Source organism: Staurois parvus, unplaced genomic scaffold (genome assembly GCF_062004578.1).
Source record: "Staurois parvus isolate SC_StPar_1 unplaced genomic scaffold, SC_StPar_1.0 ptg000192l, whole genome shotgun sequence".
In the NCBI taxonomy this organism is placed as follows: Eukaryota; Metazoa; Chordata; class Amphibia; order Anura; family Ranidae; genus Staurois; species Staurois parvus.
Window position 1 is genome coordinate 9,165,395 of NW_028317988.1, and position 15,559 is coordinate 9,180,953.

At 41.4% G+C, this 15,559-nt stretch overlaps 1 long non-coding RNA gene across 2 annotated transcripts in view; it reads right to left on the reverse strand.

Moving 5' to 3' along the window:
- The window catches only part of LOC149461801 (uncharacterized), a 56,918-nt gene extending 43,735 nt beyond the window's left edge, over window positions 1–13,183 (reverse strand). The window contains exons 1-3 of one of the 2 annotated variants that reach the window (XR_016312779.1): window positions 13,140–13,183; window positions 12,943–13,005; window positions 9,784–9,967 (exon numbers count right to left, since the gene is read on the reverse strand). This is a non-coding gene — a long non-coding RNA (uncharacterized LOC149461801). Of the gene's footprint in view, window positions 1–9,783; window positions 9,968–12,942; window positions 13,073–13,139 lie in introns of those variants that run through there. The other variant, XR_016312778.1, reaches the window with a different exon arrangement.
- Window positions 13,184–15,559: the final 2,376 nt, after the last annotated feature.

Genomic DNA, 15,559 nt, shown 5'->3' on the forward strand with positions numbered 1-15,559 from the left:
AGTCTTGTGACTTCTCTCAGTGTCCAGCTGAGCACCGGTTAAAGCTTGTAGGAGGAGATTTCATTCTCCTCTGACTTTCCTATGAGGCTGCATGACCTCTGACCCTCTGTCTGGACAGTGCTGGTTGGCGATGTGCTGATCACATGCACCCTCCCGAAAAAAAATACCTCTCTAGCAATCCACACCAAACTGAGCATGTGCAGAGTGACTCCTAGAGATTTATACTTGCAGATGCATTAGGGACAGTAGAAGAAGGAAAGGAAGCGAGAAGACAGGATCAAACCGCCTTTTTACACAATGAAGAGGGTTAACCCCTTAGTTTCCACAGTGAGTATAACAAGCTTGCTTTACTGCATATACAGACTGATTATACTGTTGTGGGTTTAGCAACAGAATTTGTTGATCCAGAGAAACTCTGAGTGTCCTAGGGGATCAGTATAGAATTTCTTCCCCTTAGGGGTTTTTTTCCTTTCTTTCAGTCAGCTGTGGTAAACGATCCTGTATATATTGATTTGTTTTTTCTTTCAGTTTGAATGTGATGGACTTGTGTCTTTTATCAATCTAACTAACTTTGTAGATATTCTATTATAAAATATCCCTGGAAGAAAGCAAAAAAGGGGCGCATTCTCCTCGTGCATTACCGTGATAAAAAGGATTCTCAGTGATCATAGATCTCTCCCGTCAGCACGAACAGGCTGCTTTGTATTGCTCTGCACAGCAGCAATATAAAGAAGCTTGTCTACATAGTAAAAAACACACAGCACACAGTTAACCCTTTGATCGCCCCAGATGTTAACCCCTTCCTGCTCAGTGTCATTAGTACAGTGCCAGTATTTTGTTTTAGCACTGATTATTATATTAGTGCCACTGGGGATGTCAGTGGCAGTTAGTCAGTCCCCCCGTGTCAGAATGCCCTCTGCAGTCCCACAATATGTTGCTGATCGCCGTCATTACTAGTAAAAAAAAAAACATAAATAAAAATTCCAGTATATATACTGCCATGCGTAGACCCTATAACTTTCATGTAAACCAATGAATTTACACATATTGGGATTTTTTTTTATCAAAGACATGGAGCAGAATACATTTTGGCCTAAATTTATGAAGACATTTTATTTTTTTAATTTTTTTCACTGGATATGTTTTATAGCAAAAGTCAAAAATATTTTTTTTTTCAAAATTTTCAGGTTTGTTTGTTTACAGCACAAAAAATAAAAAATGCACAGGTGATCAAATACCACCGAAAAAAGCTCTATTTGTGGGGAAAAAAGGACATAAATTTTATTTATGTACAACATTGCATGAACGCACAATTGTCAGTTAAAGTAACACAGCTCCGTATCGCAAAAAATGGCCTGGTCAGGAAGGGGGGTAAATCCTCTGGAGAGCAAGTGTTTAACAAATAACCAAATATAAAAACATTCCTTAAAACAGAAAGACTATTAGTAGTGGCAATAACCATAACCATAAGGTTGTCTATCTTTGGAGGCACAAATGTGTCCGACATCTACTTTGCATCTGCATAACTACTTAAAGGTCCCCAGCCGCAACACACCGACTTGGGGACAATCCCAACTTTACACAGATACCACTCTGTTCAACTTCCCAGTTAACCCACAATTAACTGGTATTCCACAGGGGATTCTACAGCTTAGATGGGTCCCTAATATGATAATCACAGAAATTGTTAAACACTTTCAAAGACCCCAACCGCCAGGCCACTTTGACCACCAAAGGAGAACTGATCCAACACAGGGGCGAGAAGTATCTTCCTCAATGGTTTTCTTCAGAATGCCTAGAACTTTTCCAGATCCTGCCTTGAAGACCCCCTGCCCCTCTTCTCTCTGTGAACCCACCAATCTCTGTAAGTGCTTCTCATCTATTACTATTTAAAGTTAGCCCTCTCTCTCCATCATTCCCCTGTTTACCTTGTCATGCTAGCCCTTCACTTATTTTTTGTTTTTTGCTTCAGGCTTCTCTTTTCAACTGTTTTCATTCTATGCACCAAAGTCAAGTCTCAAGTACATGCCCTTCTCAATGAGGTCAACATTTTATGATGTCTTCTCTCCCAGTGGCCTCAAAACTGTAAGTATTATTGCCATTTGTGTCAGCATGCCATCTGGGATTCCATAGATTTGTGCACATCTGAGGGTGATAGCTCTTCTTGCCACCCTAGAATAAGAAGACAAGGAATAGGCAGGATCACCAGTTGAAAAAATTAAATTTAGGAAAAGAAGAAGGTAACATTGATACCACTTGAATTTTATGATTTTTTTTTTATTTTTAGGTTTGGTTACACTTTAATACAGGGCACAATTGTGATATGAGATTCACAGTACATTATGGGATTCTAAAGACAGGGCAGAGCAGATACTGTTTACCTTCAGGCTCTCTGTCTGACTTAAATATTGTAGAAAGTACAACAGACCTAGAGGAAAAAAAGAGGAAAAGTGGCAACTCTGATCTCTCTTAAGCTGTGGTTTGATCTCATGAGCTCTGTAGGGAGCACACTTTTTCATCAAAGTAAGTAAGACTACTGTGGTTTGGTATATCTGTTAAAACAGCTCCACCTATTGGCTGAAAATAAAAATACAAAATTTTATATTCAGTTAAAAACTGCAGTTTTAACCCCGACCATAAAAAATAATGTGTATGCAAAAGCATGTAATTTTGAAAACAACTAGTGTAAGTACCTGAAACACATTTTCATTCTCTTGCAATCCCTGTACAGCCAAGATCAGATTTGGAGAAGAAGAAGCACTATAAGCAACCAACTGCTTGTCCTGCTTTGCTCATGTGCTAAAAAGAAACATGCAGATAGGATAGGAAGAAAGAGAAGAGTGGAAGAAAGATATATTTATAAGTCTGTTGCTTCTCCTTCACTGACCAATCACAGGCTGGGGCAGGGCCAAGATCTATACAGTATGTGCTACTTAACCGCATAAAAAAAATCACTGGGCTGGATATACAAATCCTGCTGCAGGTAAACAACTCTCATACTGTATATGTATTTCTTTTGCAAAAGTTTTATTAAGTATCCAGTCAGAGTAATAGCATGGTAACAGCATTGAAGTGATTAAAGTGGGCAAATCAGATGGTCAATTTGTACAGTAGTAACAATTAAACAGTAACAATACAACCCCATATCTCTCCTCTGGCCTTCAAAGCATCAAATCAAAATCAGATCGGTTCCATCTAATGCCTTTACAAGCCAGGAATAGCTTGTTTACACTCTGGCAAAACTGGAAGCAATGAAATACTTGTTGCTTCTGGTTTCTTAGACCATGTAGATCACAGGTGTCAAACTCGCGGCCCTCCAGCTGTTGCCAAATTACAAGTCCTATGGGGCATTGCAAGATTGACAGTTACAAGCATGACTCCCAAAGGAATGATGGGACTTGTAGTTTCACAACAGCTGGTGGGCCGCCAGTTTGACACCCCTGATGCAGATGATCAGGAATTTTAAGGTCCTCAATCATCTCTATTGTCAGCCGGTGGAACGGCCAGCCCCGGAGAGACAGGGAAGCTCGGGAAGGCTGCCCCAGACCCCCATCCACTGCCTGTAAAAGCGATCCAGTTGCTAATTAGTCACTAGGATTCCTTTTACAAAAAAAAGCCCATTGACAGTTCTAAACAAAGATACCAGGATGTAGCTTCAGGCATTGTCTCGGTATAACCGCTTCAACCTTTCAATGTACCGGTACATACCGGATATGCATAGAATGCATGAAGGTAAAAATCCTTGAGCCTTTAGAATTACTTTAACATAGAGGAAGCCTTGAAATAATTTTCTGGTCTCAGGGAACCCCTGCTAATAATTCTAGATCTACAGCTCAGAGTACATTAGTGTGAAGGTTCCTGGGAAGAATGTTCCTTACATATTTGGTCAATGGGAAGAATTCCCCCCTTACAGATAGTTAAAAAGATCAATGGTGTCAGTGGTTTCTCATCTAAGAAGAAGAATTAGCTCATTGCTCATAGAACTCCTTAGCAACCTTTGGAGGAACCTTGGTTGAGAAAGGCTAATATTTCACAGGAAACTATATATTTATTTCATCTGTGTGCCTAGCTGTTTGCCTGGAGTTCAAGTTCAGCACTAAAAAAAAAATACCCCACATTCCATTTGGCTCACTCATCTCTAATCACAGTTACTTTCACATAATTGTGATACATTGTTTCCTTTAGTGTTTCATGTCATATTATTGACTTGGCTTTTGGCTTCTTTTCTGATCGTCTGAGCAGAGTCCCTAGTAGCAATCAATGACGTTACCATTCCTGGCCGCTATCACAGGGACATTTCATCTCACATCTGGCTTATCTCCCCAATGTATATGACATCACTGCTCATTATCGTTTCTTGTGTGACCGACACAATATCCAGTTTCCATCTTCTTTCGGACTTCCTAGAGTAACAAAAATAGCGTGTGGCCTATTCTAAAAGCAAGATCATCCGAAATTCAATATATTCACCATCCAGTCAAATGGGAAAGGTTATACAGTAGATGTTTCACAAGAGCTTGTGTATGCTTCATCTAAAGATAAAACTAATGCTTGCATTCATTTAGGCTTTAAAGTAGATGACATAAAGGGGTGTATTTGTAAAATCTTCGAATAGCCATTCAACCAGTAAAATGAATACAATACATTTGTTCTGTATGAATAGGGGGGAAAAAAATGGTATTAGGCTATTTTCTGAGCAGGACAAAAGTTTTTCATGCACACTGGACGTTTTTACAGCGGTTGTTTTTAGCTTTTGGCATTTTTTTCTACAGCCAGTAAAGTCCCCAGCATGTTATCCTATGTGTCCATGCACACATAGGCTGTAATCAGCATTTTTTGGCAGTAGCGATTTTTTGGCTGGAAAAAAAACAGAACTAGTGGGTTTCTAGAGAAGTTTTTTAGCTGTAAAAATGCTCTAATGTTGAAAACGTGGCAAACCGCTGCAAAAAGCAAAATTTTTTAGGGGCAAAAAATCACTAAAACTGCAAGTGCAGAAAAACGCAGCAAAATGCGGCTAAACCTAAAAATGCTAAAAAATGCTGAAAAACTTGCATTTTTGACGTGACTTTACATAGCTAACGCTACCAGCGTTATTAAAATACCCAGTGTGTATGGAGCCTAAAGAAGTTTGAGGTTATAAAAACAAACACACATACCTCCATGCTGCATTATAGATGTGATGCTGCAGTTGTCCCCCACCGACTCTACGCCCAAGAACTGAGAAATCACATGACCGCTGATTACTCAGTTCTCATGGTTGGTTCTCATCAGATGCAGTCCAGTGAATTTTTATTCTGCATCAAAAATGCATGGACAGTGTTTAACCTGGATTCCAATGGCCCTATTTCACAGCAGTGCCTTGCAGTGCGTTCCAGCAGCAGCGTATTTATCGCGAGGCAAACAAGGTGCAATTTTAAGGTGGGCAGAAGAAGGGACCTAGTGAGGCACTGCGGAGGATCCAAGGAGGGTGCACGCTGCTGGAGGGTGCGAGGATGGCCAGCTGCTCTTCTGTAATTCCAGAGAGATAAGGTTAGTGAATTGGGAGGGGGAGGTGGGTAAGGTTGCGATGGTCGGTGGTGGCAGACAATGGTGGTTGCAGAGTGAAGGGTGGGGGAGTTGTTGCTGTGTTGCCTAGGGGTAGCGGCAAAGGGGGGGTGGCACCAGAGGAAGGGAGGTGTTCAGTGGTACTGTGTTGCCTAGGGAAGCACAAGAACTAAACACACCACTGCATTCCAGTGCAGTCAATAAAAGTTGATCTCCTGCAGCCTGTTTGCATTCACTTCCTGTCTATTTGCACTCCAGGAATGACTACATGGCATTTCTTGGGGTGGGTTTCTGGACAACAGAGAACCATACACATGGAATATTTGTTAAAATGACCACATTTAGGGTCTGCTTATTTTTTTATAGTGTGGTAATGCACGTACGTTAATGTACAGTATGTCAACGTGCATTGTACTAAAACAACAAATTGAAATCAATGGGCTTCCAGTGCACTCAAATATCCCAAAAGCAAGGGTAGACCAATCTCCCACTGCCAGCTTTTGTGTTCTGACTTTTGACACCCATGGCTGCCAGAGTACCCTAACTGTGATCACAGCTTATTGGCTTCTATCACTGTTTCAGCTCAGCTCCTTCAATTTCCCAATCAAAGTTTCTTGAGCCAGGTGGTGTCAGCAAGGCCATCCATGGCTTGAATTTTGATTTAGAGGAATTGGACAAGATTTGAGCCATGTATAACCAGCTTTACCACTCTGCAGTCTTGTGCTGTGAATGTCCAAGAATAGTTGAGGAAAGTGGAAGATTAGTGCTGGACCCATAAGATTGTTATCTTACTGTGTTGATGTCAGTAATCTGGTTCCTAGGCAGGTGGTTTCTACACCCCAAAGGATCTCCACGGTCTTCTTGACTGGTAATGTAATGTAACAAAATTGCAAACTGAAGTGCCACACCACTGCTAAGTACAAAGTGCAAAGTAATACACTGGGGCTCCTACCAACATGCCCCAATTTACACATCTACTCTGAAGAATTAAAGTATCAATAGTTAATAGAATTAAACATATATTTATTAGAGGTTTCAGTAAAATTGGTTTTAAACGATAAGAAAACATGCAATAAATCAAAGACTAATCAACACAAGGGCGCAGTATGGGGGAAGGAAAGCCAAAGGGCACAATACAGAGGAAGTCAGGAGGGCACATTACTGGGATCAAGAGGGCACAGTACAGGTTTGGGGACGCTGCCCGGGCCATCCTTAGTAAAAAGCGTGACTGTCCCTGCAAATCTGGGACAGTTGGCAAGCATGATCTAATGCAAGATTATCATGGGGCCCCTATGCACCTGGGGCCTCTGGGAAGTGCCAGGGGTGCCCATGCATTAGGACAGCCCTGCTAAGAAGTCCAGATATAACTTTATTCCAGTAAAAGCCAGAGGAACAAGCCAACAAGTATCCAAAGCAATTTGAGGGTCCAAAAATGCCCACTTCATCAGGGCTTGATTGGAAACAATGTGAAAGGACTAGAAGTGAACTGGACCTTTAATGGCATTTCTTCCATTGTGAATACAAGCACAGCAGCTGGTTTGGTAGCAGCAGTGAATGTCCTAGGTGGCCAATGGTGGCTGAAGCAGGATGAGAAGCAAACCTAATCTTTTTACAGATTACAAAACATGAAAATTCTCAGCAAATGTGTGGGCAGGGGCAGATTATCATATGCGCTACAGTTAGATTCTGATCCCCTTTAGTCAGTACAAGCCCAACTTCGCCAATGTAAACTCCCACTTCCGAAAAGAGTCAATGTACCTCATGTCCTTATAACACATGGCAAAAGCACCAACATCTTCCAACATCTTCTCTTCTGGAAGATCCAGAGACATACTTTACTTACAGTTCCCCAGGTATATACCAGGTCACCAGTACAAAATAAAGCCAGTCCAGTCTGCTGGTTTTCTTATTTCTTTAATAAGTACTGAGGAAAATTCAAACATCTTCAGTGCCAAGCATTTCTTTAACACAGATCACTGTCAGTCATCACATTGCCACTCATATTTCAGGTGATGTTTCCTCTTGCCCTGTTGTAGAGGTGCATTTCCTCTGCTGTCTTCCAGGCTGAGCCCAAAGGGAAGGTGGGTGTTCTGAATGATCCCCAGCATGGGAAAGCACTATCTGTAAAAGTCTACATTGTACTGAGGAGTGCCCCAAGTGTCAGTACTTGGATCACCTGCTGGTGTCACTGTGGTTCCCTGGGTGGAGGGTTGTAATTCCACTGTCCACCAGCACGTGTCTCCCAGCAGCCAGCAGATCCCAGTAATCAGTTTTCACCTGATGCTGGCTGCTGGGAAGGTATTTAGGTCCTCCCCTATTAGTACCTCCTGCTCCAGTGTTTTGCTTGCTGCCAGGTACTGCTAGCCATTACCATGTGCCTGCTTCTGCCCTGTGTGCTGTACCCTGTATCCTGCTGCCTTCCTGGTTTTGGTTCCCCCCTCCCCTTATAATTTTATGTTTGCTGTGTGCTGGTGTTTGGATGGATTTTATTTCACTGTAAATAAATCTCACTTAAAGCATACACAGTATGGTCCCAGTTTCCTCAGTGTAGCCATGCGGATCTGGCCATTCCTGCTGCAGATTTCCGCAACCAGGTTTCCCACAAGGGCCATCTCTTCTCTGCCGACTATTACACTACTACCACCTCATGCTTACTACACAGACCTAAATATACCCTCCCTTTTTAGGGAAAAAGGGGGTCCTCTAGTGGCCACACAGAGAATTACATAAGGAGCCACATAACCCCTTTCTACAAATGTATAAAGAAGAGGAGGGATAGTATTACACAGTGAAATAAAAAGTGAACAAGTACAGCAGGTAATTGTATACTTCAGATTCACTTTAAACCTGTTACTTCTATACAAAACATGCCTTGAAAAATTATATTTGGGGATTGCCAGCTCAGCTAACCATGCTCTTATGTCTGTCCATTGTGCAGACAAACTTCAACTGAAATACATTGTGGTTATTGCACATATAGTTGTGTGAGTAGCAGGAAAGTGATGAAGGGGAATTCCATGGTAACTTGCATTAGTGGCCAGCATATGTTGAGCTTCTTATTATAGCATCTGGTTAATGAAGTCTCATTATGAGAGGTACTTTTCAGATGGCATTTGTTGTGTTGCTCAACTTCCTTCACACTCGACCCGCTGAAATGTGCTGAAGTTGGCTCTACACAAATGCTACGTGCAACACATGACATGCTGATAATGACCTAGTTTCTTAAATGTAATCAGATGTAATAATTGTACAATTATGTATTAAATGGGGATTAAGCTCACAAAAATAAAAATCTACCTGTTTACAGAGAAACTCACATTTTCCAAGTGCAATAGAAACTGGCCTTTTATATTACAATATATTTTTTACTCATTGTGGATATGGCGGGGGTGAGGGGGTTGCTGAACAGTCATTACAGTCTTTTGGATCATTCACTTTTATAGCAGAAAGAGACGTGGGGGAAAATTACTAAAACTGATGCACTCAGAATCAGGTGCAGAAGGCATGGTATCCAATCAGCTTCAAACTTCAGCTTGTTCAGTTAAACTTTGGCAATAAAACCTGGAAGCAAATTGGATTCTGTGCATTGCTGCACCTGATTTTGTACTCTCCAACTTTAGTAAATAACCCCCATAGGGTATTTTTACAAAAAAAAATTCACAGTGCGAGTGTCTTGTCATTTGCAAAGCTATCGCAAATAATTCCATTAATGTGTCAAATATGTTTAATTCCTGTCACTTGTCACCTCCATCTAGTGGTCATAATGCTGTATTTTCCTGATTGAGGTATTTCAGGAAAATACTGCTTTATGGCCAGTAGATGAAGCTGACGCTAAAAGGAAATAAACATTTTAGATACATTACAGGGATTATTCCTGGTTGTGCGAATGCCAAGACTTTTTTTTATAAATAGACCCCTAACTGTTTAAAGTCTTATCTAAGATTCTATGATCAGCCAGTTAGACAATTTAGCAAGGAAGTAACCTTTCTAAAGGCATGTTGCAATGAGTGTTGATCAAATGCTTTAAGGGATACTTTTTCTACTCTCAGGAGTACTTATAGCATTATCCCCATAATCAACCAGTGCATGTCAGCATGGCGGGTTTCAAACAAGGACGCATTAAAGATGCTGTTCTGTACATTCATGAATTGAGTGATGCTTTTACTATAATGTGCAGCCTCACTCTCTGTAAATAAAAAAAAATAAATGTGAATATCCTCTTGTTGACCAATCACATACCTGGTACATCACTGGTCTTCAAGTGATTGTATCGGGATGATTCCTGTAGCTGCAGGCATCACCCTGGTCCCGTTTTTTTTGCAGTTGACGGCTATTACAAGCAGCGGGAGGGGACATCCTTCTGATGCTTTCACGGGATCATCCATCCTACCGGGAGTCCCGATTAACCAGTCGGCACTGCCACCTGTTGGTCACAGAGGCGATCAAACACCAGCTCCATGAATGCTTTAATTTGCAGAGGAGAGATTTGGGGTCTTATAGACCCCAGATCCCTCCATAAAGAGTACCTGTCACATGCTTATTGCTGTCACAAGAGATGTTTACATTCTTTTGTACAGCAATAAAAGTGATAAAAAAAAATTTAAAGTGTAGAGTAAATAAATAAAGTGCCCCCCCCTCCCCCCTGTGCTTGTGTGCAAATGCGAACTCACGCTTCGGTCCCACACGTACACAAACATGTTCGGTCATGCTTTGATCCCACACATGTGGGGTATCACCGCAAATCATGGACAGACCTCTTCTGTAAATCTAAAGTGATAACCTGGAAAGGCTTTTAAAGCATCACCTATGCATAGTAAAATTTACATCATTTGTCGCCGTTGCACGGGCATGCTCAGTTTTAAAGCCTGACATGTTTGGTATCTATTTACTCTGTGTAACATCATTTTTTATATTTTACAAAAAAATTGGGTTATGTGTTATTGTTTTGCATTAAATTTCAAAAAACTGTATTTTTTCCCAAAACAATTGCATTTGAAAAAACGTTGCACAAATACTGTGTGACATATAAAAAACTGAAAAACTTTATGCTCTAGGACCTCTGCTTTAAAAAATATATATAATGCTTGGGTTTTCTAGATAGTTTTCTAGCAGAAAAAATGATTGTTTCCTGTGAACAAAAAGTGACAGAAAAGGCCTGGTCCTTAAGTGGATATACAGTATACTGCAAATGTAAGTTGTCCTTAGAAAACAAACCAGGACCAGAAGTACTTCTCTGTGCCAGTCATGTGATTAAATGCCAAAGCATTGGACTTGTGATCCCCGCTGAATGGATGGCTCCACCTGAACTTCACTGCTCCAAGCCCCTTCAGCTTGACTGAAGCTGGGAAAGTTGCTCACTCAACAACTCAGCTCATCCTGTTCTCTTTCCCAGCAGTAATCAGCAGCTCAAGTCCCCTGCTCCCTCCTCCCACAGTTCTTGCTCGGTGTTCACAATAAGGGGTATAAGGCTGGAAGGATGCCAAGCCACTGCTGGGAGGGAGAGAAGGGTGAGCTGAGCTTCTGTGTCACCACTTGGAATAGGAGCAGGGTGAGCTGAGCTGCTTTGTCACCGCTGGGAATAGGAGCAGGGTGAGCTGAGCTGCTGTGTCACCGCTGGGAATAGGAGCAGGGTGAGCTGAGCTGCTGTGTCATCATTGGGAATAGGAGCAGGCTGAGCTGAGCTTCTGTGTCACTGCTGGGAGTGAGAGCAGGGTGAGCTGTGCTGCTGAGTCACTGCTAGGAGTGAGAGCAGGGTGAGCTGATCTGCTGGCTTACCTCTGAGAGTGAGTGCAGGGTGAGCTGAGCTGCTGGGTCACCTCTTAGAGTGAGAGCAGGGTGAGCTGAGCTGCTGGGTCATTGCTGGGAGTGAGAGCAGGGTGAGATGAGTTGCTGTGTCACCGCTGGGAGTGAGAGCAGAGTGAGCTGTGCTGCTGGGTCATCTCTGAGAGAGCAGGGTGAACTGAGCTGCTGAGTCACTGCTGGGAATGAGAGTAGGGTGACCAAGGCTGCTGAGTCATCTCTGAGAGTGAGAGCAGGGTGAGCTGAGCTGCTGGGTCACCGCTGGGAGTGAGAGCAGGGTGAGCTAAGCTGCTGGGTCACCACTGGGAGTGAGAGCAGGGTGAGCTGAGCTGCTGGGTCATCTCTGAGAGTGAGAGCAGGGTAAGCTGAGCTGCTTGGTCACCGCTGGGATTGAGAGCAGGGCGAGCTGAGCTGCTGGGTCACCGCTGGGAGTGAGAGCAAGGTGAGCTGAGCTGCTGAGCCACTGCTGGGAATGGGAGTAGGGTGACCAAGCCTACTGAGTCACTGCTGGGAATGGGAGTAGGGTGACCAAGGCTGCTGAGTCACTGCCAGGAATGGGGGATGGGACAGTTGAGCTGCTATACATACATTTTAATGCTTCTCCTTAGAACTGAAAGGGTGAACTTCTCCTCAGTGCCTACAGTTACAGAGACCAGTGAGGGCTTGTTTCAAAGCTCATTTACTGCTTGTTAAGAATATGTAAATACATAAAACAGCCTTTTTCAACCAGGGTGCCCAGGCACCCTGGGGTGGCTTCAAGCATCTTCAGGGGTGCCTTGGCACAATGCCTACACATTGCCCAAAATGCCAGACAGCAGGTGAATCCTTTTAGTACACAAAGCCAGAGGTTTTCATTGTGCACTTTTACGACCTTCTAGCTGCTGATATCCTAACAACCAATGACATCATCAGTTGATAAGGAGGATGTTGAGTGCACAGCATCCTTGTTTGCCCCCCCCCCCTGCCCTTTCTCTTAGCAGTGGGGTCACATTAGCTGAGGGAGGGAGAGAAACTAAGGGAGAAAGACTGAAATACTAGTCAGTACCAGTGTGCAAACTATTGCTTTGGAAGAATAAATCACTTTTAACATTGGGTGTACTACGAGTGTGAATATTGCTGTGTTACGTAAAACTATTAGAATAGTTTTTTACATATTGAATGAGGTGCCTTGAGATTGTCCATAATTTTATAGGGTGCCTTGACTGAAAAAAGGTTGAGAAACACTTACTTAAATGTCCACAGCCTGGCCAGATTCACTTCAAAGGCCTTATATATTTACATGATATTTGTTGCTACTCCTCAGCCACAAATGAGAATCAAACATCCTAAACAAGAACCTGATTGGTAACTGTTACTTCATTATTTAGTAAAAAACACATTCATAGGCAAGGCTCCAATAGTCTATGACAGTCTATAACTGCCTCTAATATGTACATAGAAATAATAAATTACATTTAAATAAGGATTTACCTCTCAGGCATCACTACATCAACTCTGTCTCTTATGTGAAAAGTTCATCCTTGAGGTTTAGTACTCAACACAAAGACTAAGCAAAAGTATTATGGTACTTGAAATTAACAGCATTGACAGTCAACCTACTTCTGATATAGACCAATGTGGCTTTGCTTCGACAGTGCCGTCCAGGAAAGGGAATTAAAAGGCCTGTAAACCAAGAAAAGGTCACACTGATCAGATTCACATCCACAATAACATTGGAGTCATTGTCTACAAAGAAAATCCTGCCCAAAGCTAGCAAGAGTCAGCCAAGAGTGAACGGTACTTTTGCAATTTGGCACCTTTGGAATATTCTGCTGAGGCTCTGCATGCACTGACTTTTGATGATGAAATACGTTCCTAGGTCTCTGTTGCCTATCATAAGCACATCATATATTAGGTAACGTGTTTACTGAAGAATGTCAATAGATTCAATGAAATGTTTGGTTAACAAAGTCAAGTTTAAATGGAGTTTGTCATGAGAATTTGCTGGCTTGCAGGTTGAATGCTCTGAATGAATAAAACAATCTATCCCAGCTGGCTGGTTTTAAATGCTGCATTCAGCTCCTTATGACCTTGGGAAGTTTACTATAGCTCCATTGGTCATCAAATGTATTTATTTCATATATTTATACAAATGACGATATGCCTTCCTAAAACAGAAAGCATTTACATGTCACCACTTCCAACTCAAATACAAAAAAACATACATTCCTCATTTTAGGACTGAGAGTTGATACCCATCAGGGATCTAAAACAATTGGTGTATACCACCCATATAGCCTACATTTACAAAGTCATTCCATCTTGTATATTGTTGCTTTAGGCTAAGTGGTACTCATTGTTACAAGGAATAAAATAACATGACTTCATTCGGAGTTTAGGAAGGGGGTTTCCAAATACAATAGCTACTAGTTATTTTGTAAAGATTGCCCAAACTTTTCAGTAAAGCAAAGAACACTATATGGTCTTAAAGCCCAACTCCAGCAGGAACACTTTATTGATGATTTAAAAAAAAAAAGTGGTTTTAAACCTTGGAATTGAAAAATGAACAAAGCATATCCTTCTATAGTGTGTACTTGCTTCTATCCAAAGCATTTATTGTGATTTCTGTCTCCTCTCTCATTCCTCTGCTTCTGCATGAGTCGCTTCTAACAGTCTATGTTGACAACAAGCAATCCTGGGAGACAACCCTGCCCCCCCCCCCCCCCGCCTCCAGCACACGGCAGGTGCTTGAAAGCCTGAGCTGCCCATGTCTCCTAGATTGTCATTTTCTAACGACCAGGGTGATATATAAATCCTGTATAATATTAATAATAATAATGTATCCCTAAGAGACTGTATAGAGGGGGGGTGTGGTAGTATGTGTATGTATGAATGTGAGTTAGGGACCTTAGATTGTACGCCCCTTGAGGGTTAGGGACTGATGTGAATGTAATATATATATATGCAAAGCGCTGCCTAAATTGACTGCACTATACAAGTACCTATAATAAATAAATAAATATTCCCTCCACTTAGATCTCAGAATACACTCAGCACTTTGTCCTATGCTGTGCAGTGGGTGACATCAGTTCCCCAGCCCCTGACTTTTGAAGCTGAGAAATGCTGTATAAATTCTGCATTGCATTGCAACTTTCTCAATCAAGGTGCTTCTGAGGTTATTCTGAGGTTACTAGGTATTCCTTGAGCAGTAGTCAATGAGGATTTTATCTCCAACCTACACTAGCCACTAATACAAGGGGGCATTTCTACACTACTAATGATCCTACAGAGGATGTGAAAAAATATCTGTCAAACTCTTACAACCAACATAGGTGCTGCCTCAATGGTTTATACGTTTCAATGGCGTGCCCTCTTCATCAGCATTCTGATTTTATGAGATCTGCTTTTTCCCCAAATACAAGACATTTATTTGAATTAAATGTATTGATGATTTTACATTATGCCAGTACATTCTCTGTTCACTTTTCATTGTATGGTATATACAGTATCTATATATCTATACGTATGTATATGTATCTACAGTTGTACTCAAAGTTTGCATGCCCTGTACCTTGTTTCTTGTGAACATTGAACCCTTTGCTCCTTCCATGAACTTCCTATTTAAGCCATGCCATTGCACTTTCTATTTGCAAGAATACAGTTGTGCTCAAATGTTTGCATACCCTGGCAGAAATTGTGAAATTTTGATATTGTTAATGAAAATATGACTGATCATGCCAAAAAAACTGTCTTTTATTTCAGGATAATGGTCATATGAAGTCATTTATTGTCACATAGTTGTTTGGCTCCTTTTTAAATCATAATAACCTAGATTGTAAGCTCTAACGTCCAGGGCCCTCTGTTTCCTCTTGTACCAAATTGTATTGTAACTGTAATGTCTACCTTCATTTTGTAAAGCGCTGTATATAAATATATATATAAATCCTGTATAATAATAATGATGATAACAGAAATCACTCCAATGGCCCTGATCAAATGTTTACATCCTCTGGAATGTTTGGCCTTGGTACAGACACTCAAGGTGACACACAGATTAAAATGGCAATTAAAGGTTAATTTCTCACATCTGTGGCTTTTAAAATTACAATAATTGTCTTTATATAAAGATTTAATTTTGTTAGCTCTCACTTGAATTCACTGAGAAGGCTAGATGCTAAGCCATGGGGAGCAGAAAAGAACTGTCAAAAGACCTGCGTAACAAGGTAATGGAACTTTA